This window comes from Camelina sativa, chromosome 4 (genome assembly GCF_000633955.1).
Source record: "Camelina sativa cultivar DH55 chromosome 4, Cs, whole genome shotgun sequence".
NCBI lineage: Eukaryota > Viridiplantae > Streptophyta > Magnoliopsida > Brassicales > Brassicaceae > Camelina > Camelina sativa.
In genome coordinates, this window is record NC_025688.1 from 13,116,336 (window position 1) to 13,126,114 (window position 9,779).

The following is a 9,779-nucleotide window of genomic DNA, read 5'->3' on the forward strand; positions in this document are numbered from 1 at the left end:
GTGTATAAGTGAATTTGTCTATAATATTTGTAATTCATTGTCAATAATATTTTTTAATTATTTCAAATTCAATTCCAATACCATAAAATTTACAATATCCAAAATTCTAATATTATTTTGCAAAAATTGTCTAATTTTTTAAAAAATCAAAAAATTAAAAATATACCTATAAATTAATAATTATTAATTTACACTATAAAATAATAATTATTAATTTATAGATAAATTAATATCTCTATAAATTAATAAAATATTTTGGTCCCAACATTATTACTTTAGAGAGGTTTTACTGTATATGTTTTGCATTCATCTCACGAGTCACGAGACAATAGAGCTCGACAGCTAGACACGATTGCGTTAGGCTTTAGATAACTTTGCTATAATCTCCTTTTCCTCACTAATAAATCGACTAACTCTCACTTGTATAGTTTAATGGACGCCATTGATAGTACGTACTAGCCATTTTCCAGGATATATTGAAGTCCTTACCCACTAGTATCTCAAGGCCCTTAAGCTCAACCATGAAGCTCTTACTCTCTCCTTCATCTTCCGAACCCACCACATACGTCTGCTCCTTTGAGGTAACCTCAATCGTCTTGGTCTCGTTCAAGATTGGGTTCCCATTGATATGTATTTCAGAAACTTCCCCTGTTCCTTGAAGTCCCAAAACAATCACTTTCTCAATCACTAAACCTTCGCTCAACGCAAACTTACCTTCTTTTACTCTTGACCATATCTTCACACTCTCATTTCCAACCGATGCGTAGAAGTCAACGTACGTTGACTGCCCGTTTCTAAGTTCCATCTCTGGAAGCTCATCTTCGTCCAGAAAGAGTTTCCCGGTGGCATATCCCTCTGATGCTCCTGCAGGGAAAGTGATGACCAGACTAAACGGTGTAGTTCTCGCTTCTTTAGAAACCAACCCACCTTGTTGCATCGGTAATATCGTGTTCTGATACAGATGAACGTTCACGGCGTTTAAAGGAGCTGGGAGAGTCACACGCTTCCCGTTCTAGGAAACAACGACCTGAGTCATGTCAAACATATGATACCAAGAACCTGGTGGGAACAGTGCTTCCACTTGGGTCTTGCCTTGTTCAAGAACCGGTGATATCATCAAGCTGCTTCCAAGCAAGAACTGTTTGCTCAAACCATAGCATTCGGTGAAATCAGGGAAAGAGAAGAAGAGTGGTCTAGCCACTGGTGCACCAGTCATATGGGCTTCGTAGTTAAGAGTGTAGAGAAAAGGAAGGAGTTTGTATCTCATCCCAAGAGCGTTACGAGCCGACTCTGCAACTGTTCCCCGTTGGTAAAGCTCTTTTCTTGGAGCGTAGTAATCAGCGTGATTTCTTGAAAAGGGGTAAAACGCACCGACTTCAATCCAACGATTGCATAGTTCTTCTTTTGTCGGAGGAAAGAACCCACATATGTCTGAACCAACCATGGGAACTCCAAATATCCCAAAATTCAACATCGTTGAGATAGATACTTGCAAGCTCTGCCATGTTCCTTGGTTGTCTCCAGTCCAGTGAGCCGCGTACTGACCTGAACCAACAAAAGTGGACCGAGATAATATGAACGGACGTTTGCCTTGGATAGCAAGTAAGGCCTTGTGGGTCGCTATGGTCTCAGAGAACCCATAGATGCTGTGAGCGTCGTACTCTCGAACACCATTGTAATGATAAGCACTTGTGGCAATAGTCTTGAATCCGAGAGGAGCTTTGTGTCCAGTAGCATTGATCTTGTAAGGTGGATCATCCCACCTTGTATTGGTTAAATTCTTGCAGTCTAAGCAACACCTCGCACTAGGTTCATCCCCACTCGGGCATTGCTTCCCTTCAGGGATTGTGCACAAACCAGAACAGAAGTTGGAGACCTCGTTCATGTCTATCCATAAACCATAAATGGGGACTAATTCATGGAACTGTCGGATTTCATCACCCCACCAAGAAACCGTTTTAGGGTTAAGGAAATCAGGGAAGTAAAGAGGACCAGGTCACACTTGAGCCAAGAATGGCTTACCTTTATATTTAATGAACACATCGTTGGCCATGCCTCTTTGGTATACACCGTAGCTCGCGTTAACACCAATACCAGGATCAGTAATCACAACATAATTCATTCCTATCTTATGGATCCTATCCAAGGAAGCCAATAGCTTAGCAAGAGGGAAGTTCACAGTATCCAAGGAGAAGACCTTGTAACCATCCATGTAATCAGCATCGTTCCAAATCACATCAAGAGGGATCTTAGCCTTGCGATAATTGTCCACAACATCTTCAATAATTGATACGTTACGGTAACTCCATCTACATTGATGAAATCCTAAAGAACAAATTAGGTTAAAGATAAGTAAGAAAACACATAAATTACACAGAAACAAGGGGATATTCATATTAGTACCTAGAGACCAGTACGGCATTGGTGCTGGCCGTCCGATTAACGAAGTGTATTGATCAACGACGTTGAGAGGCGACGATCCAGCAAAAAAATAGAAATCGAAAACACCTCCAATTACCTTGTACGTCAAGGAATCGCCTCTGTAAACCACATCCATACCATTACTGTTGAGGAGCAGAACAGAGTGTGCATAGGGTTTACCTCTAACGTTTCTCAGATCCATATAAACCGGATTCGACCCGTAAAGATCGGTGTTGAGTTTAAACGCCGAGACGTCTTCAGCGAAGAGAGTGTAAGGCTCATTAGCTACAAGCTTGATTCCATTGGCTTGTGAGTTTTCACCAAATCCGTACAGAGACGCGTCTGTAGGTAACGAAGTTGAGATCTCAAGGTACTGGTCCTTGAAGACCATCTCTCCGAAGTTCTCATCGGAGCTTCTGCTAGTGTTGAAAATCGTCTCACCGTTGGATCTTCTTCTCACGGCGAATCTGAAAGGATCTGTGGTGAAGCTTAAAATCAGCTCTGGTCCGGAGATCTCCTTTACAGTAACCGGAGATTTTCTTGATATTCTGATCACCGGCGGTGGCTTCTCCCGGCGGAGGAGATTTTACGGAACTTCCCATCGTTGTTCATTGGCGTCTGTGATGTGAACACGAAGACGATGATCTGTCTCGTGCCTGCAAAAAAAAAAAAGAAAAAAATCCAACGGTCAGAAATAGATTGGTATTGTGGGGTGCGAAGCAGAGGATAACTCTGTACTTGATGAAGAGACGAAGAGTGGTTATATCAGAGCCGTAGATTGTGGTTCTCTGCTTGACTTGGAGATAGCCAATGAAGCTGTCATCTTCGGGAGACTTCTCGATTGAGATCAGACGGTAGCCTTTGCCGATGGAGTTGGAACAGTGGAGTGTTGAGAAGCAGAGGAACAAAGCAAGAAGAAGAGAAAGAGGAGAAGCTATAGATAAAAAAGGAGAGGCCATTGTTAAGTTAGGTAGTGTGATGATACTTTACTGTCTAACTAGATTAGCACCGTGCTCATTCGAATTTCTTTTATTTATATTATAATTTTAGAATAAAATATAATTATATGATTATGTTTAAAAGTTTTTTGGATAAAACATCATGCAATAAAATCATATGCTAAATATAATTACTTGAAAAAAATACTTATTTTGTAAATTTTATATTGTTAATTTTGTAATTTTATTTATGAGAAATGATTATGTTTGATGTTTGTTTTTATTTTATTTTTTGAACATGTTTGGTAAAGTTTTTAATATGACTCGTGCTTAGGTAAGATTTTGTTGCACAATAAGATTTCGGAAATCACGATTAAATGTGCTAAATTGCCAAGATTTTATTCGTTTTACACGTCTATGAATATATTTTTATGTCTAACAATATATATTTTGTAACAATACATGGAATACTAGGCGCTACGTGTTAGTCAAACGGTTAAAATGAATTTAGAGCTTAACGAAAAAATCAGAGATTAAATATTGGACTCTAATACCATGTTATATTCAAGCTTTACTATGGACTTCTAACTCAAAACTAATTGACAATTAATGATAGCTCTTTAAATTTCCAATGTGGGATTTAGATCGTATTCCAACAGACAACATATAAGACATTTAAGATATGAAGACAAAAAGAAGAAAGCACAAATCGACAAATTAATATGAAGACATAAGAGTGTAATGTTTTTATTCCAAAATATTTAAACTCACAAATTAATATTACAAACAATATCAAAAATCATTAAGTCAATTACAATAAATGTGTACGGCTATGTGATCTATATCACCTACTAGATATCGCACACAAGCTATCTCATAGAAGTATAAAGATGTCAATTTTCTAAATTTTCAAACTTAAAATGTATAGTTTTCTAATATCTTTTCAAAAGTGTATATTTGCCAATTTACTCTAAGAAGTATCTGAAAAATATCTTGCTTTCTCACTCAATCACAAAAAGTATCTCTTGATCTCCAATTTCATTCACGGATCTTACTTTCCGACTCCATTTTTTGAGTTAACTTTGTTCTTATGTGTGAACAGGAAAATAACTAACCAATAGATGATTGAGAAAGCTAAAAGTATTGGAGCTTTATTGGGAAACAAAATGTGTATCTTGCAGACCAACTATTATGGACCGTCAAAGTCTGTTTACAAAGTGAACTTCACAAGTGATAAAGATTAAGAAATTTAAAAGATTTATTTATTCATGCATGTTTATCTATTTTCTATTCTAATTAGGTTAGACATAAGTTAGCTTGTAGATATATTTGTATCAATTCTCTTGAGATCAGTAATACATGAACTTCAATGATTGAGAATGGTGATCTACTTATGACGAGATCACCTTCATTTAATATTATTCAACTATTAGTTTTGATGTAAATATTTTATTTGTTTCTTTGTTGTCTTATGGAGATGTTCAGAGATGATAATGATGATGATAATTATGATTATTATAGCAGTATGATGATCATGACTATTAGAGCATGTGTATTGGTTGAGACTCAGATGAGTCTCTCACTAATATAATATTAATTTTTGTAGTATAGAGAAATTGAGAATTTTTTATTAATTTTGTATGTCCATCCATAAAATTTTTAATATAATTTAATATTTTCATATAATTTTATTTGAATACTTTTTTTTGTTATTTTGTTTTTTTATATTATCTTCAAATTATTAAAAATTATTAATATGTTTTAGACAAATTAAATTACTTATTAAATATATTTAATTTTATAACTAGTTATATTTTATACTATATAACATATTATCAATAATGTTGAAAAACATATTATGGATAATAAAATTATAAATACCAATATAGTTATTTTTTCCAACTCGTATAATTTGTTTAATCATATTAATATTTTTATTGTATCAACTAATATTAATTTAAAATAATATGAATATTTAATTTAAAATTATGCATAATGGAATTTGTTAAATAGCTAGGAAGTGACATGTGTCACATGTGTCACATAATGAGAAGAAAATAAAAACAAAAAAATAATAACAAATAAACTGTTTAATATAATTAAGATTTTATGTTTTTGTATTAAAAAAACATAGGAAGTGACATGTGTCACATAATGAGAGGATCATATGATAAACCTTGAGAATCGATTCTCTCTTCTTTTTATTAAAATATTTTTTTTCTTTTTCATTTATTTTGATTGTGAGAAACTCTGTCAGAATCTACTAATGCAAGTGGTCTTATGATATTAATGTGTTAGTAATGTCTTGTGTTAACGATTTATCTCATTTCATCCGTTAACTCATTATGATCCAAATATTCAAATCTTTAGAGTTGATGGATTGGGTCATGAAATTTGACTTATTTTGGCATCCCTAAATATATGTTTTCATTGCATGGAGAAAGATGAATTACATATTTGGATTTGTATATCCAAAATTTGTGATGGTCAATTTTTGTTCAAATATCATAACTATCATAATTCAAAACCTAACAAAATACTTAAACAACTTAATCCAAGATTTTATGGCCGGTAAAACTATTTTTATAATTCTGCTAACACTTAATTCAAAGCTATGTAATATCTATATATGAAAAATGAACATTTATTATGTTTCTTAGCTATCTAGACCATATATGAATAAATTTGTTGTGTAGACCATCTTCCTACATTTTAAGCTTTTCTGGCGTTCTTTGATCCAGAGAAATATTAGTCTATAAAACATGTGGAGAAATTTTTTTATAGCTCTGAAGGTATATTATACAGGCTGTGATTCATTTGACTTAATAATTTCTCTTACTTTTATGGCTATTTAATTCACTTATAATTTGGATGACTCGTGCTATTTAGAAAATGAGTTTCATAGAAACTATACTTTATTATATAAGTTTAGTTAATTTTATTCATTATTATTTTATACTATTATATGATACATGTCAAAATTTTAGATGACACATATCAATGTTTTAGAACATGAGTTTTATAAGATGGTAAAACCATCTCCATCCCTCATATAATGAGAGTGTCTTCCCACAAATAAAATGTACTATGAAAAAAAATTATTATTTTAATATTTAAGTGTCTTTAAATTGAAGATAGAGTGTGTTTAATGTTTTGGCAGAGTCATTTTGAATAGGATGTCTCTAATTTAAAGATACTCTCGTTATTTAATTATGATTTATGAATACTGTTAGAGTTTTAATTTTTTAATATTATTGAAAACATCATCCTTGTTTGTGCAATGTTAGGTTATCCCCAAAGCAGAATTCTAATAGGGGTTTTAGTGGAAAAGGAAAAAAAATCAGAATAAAGAAAAAAATGTAAGAAAGGCTCTAATATTGCATACTATATTATGGTTTAAGAGCTCGTACGTGTCGAGTGTTCGTTGGCTGGACAAAAAAATAGAAGAATCAAAAAAACATTTGTTTCTCCGACCAAAAAAAAAAAAAATTTGTTCGACGATTACAATTTTTTCTCTCTCGATCTCTCTCTCGCTGTTTCTCTCTCGATCAAAGGCCATTCTTGACAAAAGGAAGGAGAAGGATATGTTACAGCTATGAAATCAGAGGCGAATGTGGAGAAGAAAGGGGAAGCGGAAGGGATTTAATCTCGGAGGCAAATCGGATGATATTGATTTGAGTTTGGAGTCGAGTCATTCAGATGAGGTTGAAGCAATTGGAAGCAAGGGTAAGTTTCTCCGTGTAGTAGGTTGAATTCGCGAATAGTTAGTAAGGATTTGTGTTTATTCGATTTTGTTCGTAAATTTGGGATTAGGGTTGGTTGTTCTCATTTCTTTGTTTCTGAATTTGTACTTTGGTTCATTTGATTCTTACCTCTTGGAGGATGCTTTGCTGGTCGGTGATGGTTTTGATGGATCGTTTTCTTCTCTGCCCTACATCTTCAGGTAGTGTTCTTTCTCTTAACCGATTTTTTCTGTCTTTCTATATAAGTGAAATTATATACCTTTGTCTCTTTGATGCAGGCAGTCGAGGTACAAGGATTAATGTGTGGGAGGTTTGAAGGGAGAAACATCAAGTTACTAACTGGTCTCTTGCCCTATATCTCTGTTGGTTTCTCATGTTTCATCGTATTTGTGATGTGTTTTTCAGATTCTCTTGATGTGTTTTATTGTGTGTTCTTGAAAAGACCCGACCCGTTTTTTTTTAAATAATAAATAAATAATAATAATAAATAAACTGCAACTAGTGGTCCCATACCCACTAGCCACCTAACCACAATCACAATCAACAGCGGAAATAACCAATAATAAACCAATATTATAACATAAACAATAACCAAATATCCAACATCAGGAAACATAAAACCGGCAACCTAGCAATGTTTCTAATGAACCAACTTTAGCAACCTAGCAATGCCAGACAACAACCAATCGAGTCCCTAGAACATCCTCCTCTTCATTGACTCGATTCCACAATCACACTTTGCCTTTACCTGCACCACAAACACAAATTGCAATGCATGAGTATTTAATAAACACTCAGTAAGGCAATCCTCCCATCTACTGGGCTACACACACAAGCAATAGAGACATCTCTAACCATCAACCAACAATCAACAAACAACAAATAACAAACCAGGACTCTGCATCGACCGACACCAACATGCATCGACCGACACCACATGGGGATGCATGGACCAACACAAGGGATGCATCGACCGATGCAAGTTACACATGCATCGACCGACACTCGTACTGCATCAACCGACGCATGCTCGACATAACACGAAGACTCTAAGGTTTTACGCGCCGTCCTCGCACTTGCATCGACCGACGCACAGAGTGCATCGACCGATGCAACATGCCGAGCATCGTGTTCCCCGAAGCTTCTCGCCGGATCTTTGTTCCTGCAACCACAAAACTCGATCCCAAGCCACAAGAAAGCTTCCTAACGTCCCAAATAACCATCTAACAAGTCTATCAACACATAAACAAGAAGATCAGAGAAGCTCTAGCTTAGATAAGCCATGGTCCTGCACTTACCTTTGCCCAGAAGAATCTGAACCTTAAACCAACAAGAAAAAACACCTCCAGGAAGCTCCTAGCTACAGATCTCTACAGAAACAGCTAGGAGCTTCCAGAAATCACCAAGTACACTCAAGAACACTTAAGGAACGTTTTCTACTTTTCTTTTGTCTCAAAAACGGCTAAACACGACTAATGAGACAAAACTCGAGTTAAGGGTTTTCCTAACCCAAAACGCGGCATTTAACTCCAACCGCAGAAAAACGACCTTGCATCGACCGATGCAATCTCTAAACCGGGATTTCGGTTCGCGGATGTTACAATTCTCCCCCACCAATATAGATTCGTTCTCGAATCTCTAACAACCATTGGCCAAGGACTCCCGTGCAACCCGTCTCCACGACCCGCACTCCTCCGACCGAACTACGAAAGGTCACCTCTAGGCGATAGACTCACGCTCCATGAATTATTTGCCCTCGACTTTTAGACTTTTCTTTACTCATAGGCCTAAACCTTGAGTTTTTATTGGCTCCTCATTAGGTCTAAGTCTGCATGCCATAATGTTGGCTCCTCATCGGGCCTAAGCCCGCATGCCATAATACATAAGGAAAAATCTTATATTCGTCTCTCGGGTTGCCACCCTACAGCGCGCCCCCGGATCGTCATCCGAAGTCGATATACCAACCATACTCCCAAGCCACAAAGTCTCAGAATATTGCAGTACTAGGAGAACCTAAGTTCCCCAAGAGTCGCGAGCAAACAATTCTGAACACGTCTGAGTCGTATCCCTATCCAGGTTTCCTTCCTGTGGCTCGCGTAAGACAACACAATGTCCTACCAACCACATATCCCCTCACTGGAATACCTCATGACCACACAAGGATCATATACATGCCGCACAGGCCGCCACAAAGGCCAAACAAATGTCCTAAACAGAACCGCCACCAAGGCCAAACAAATGTCCTAAATAGGACCACCACCAAGGCCAAACAAATGTCCTAAACAGGACCGCCAGCAAGACCAAACAAATGTCCTAAACAGGACCGTCACAAAGACCATCTGTCCNAATTATTTGCCCTCGACTTTTAGACTTTTCTTTACTCATAGGCCTAAACCTTGAGTTTTTATTGGCTCCTCATTAGGTCTAAGTCTGCATGCCATAATGTTGGCTCCTCATCGGGCCTAAGCCCGCATGCCATAATACATAAGGAAAAATCTTATATTCGTCTCTCGGGTTGCCACCCTACAGCGCGCCCCCGGATCGTCATCCGAAGTCGATATACCAACCATACTCCCAAGCCACAAAGTCTCAGAATATTGCAGTACTAGGAGAACCTAAGTTCCCCAAGAGTCGCGAGCAAACAATTCTGAACACGTCTGAGTCGTATCCCTATCCA

General features: G+C 36.5%; 1 pseudogene; it reads right to left on the reverse strand.

Moving 5' to 3' along the window:
- Window positions 235-3,403, reverse strand: LOC104780409 (annotated as a pseudogene).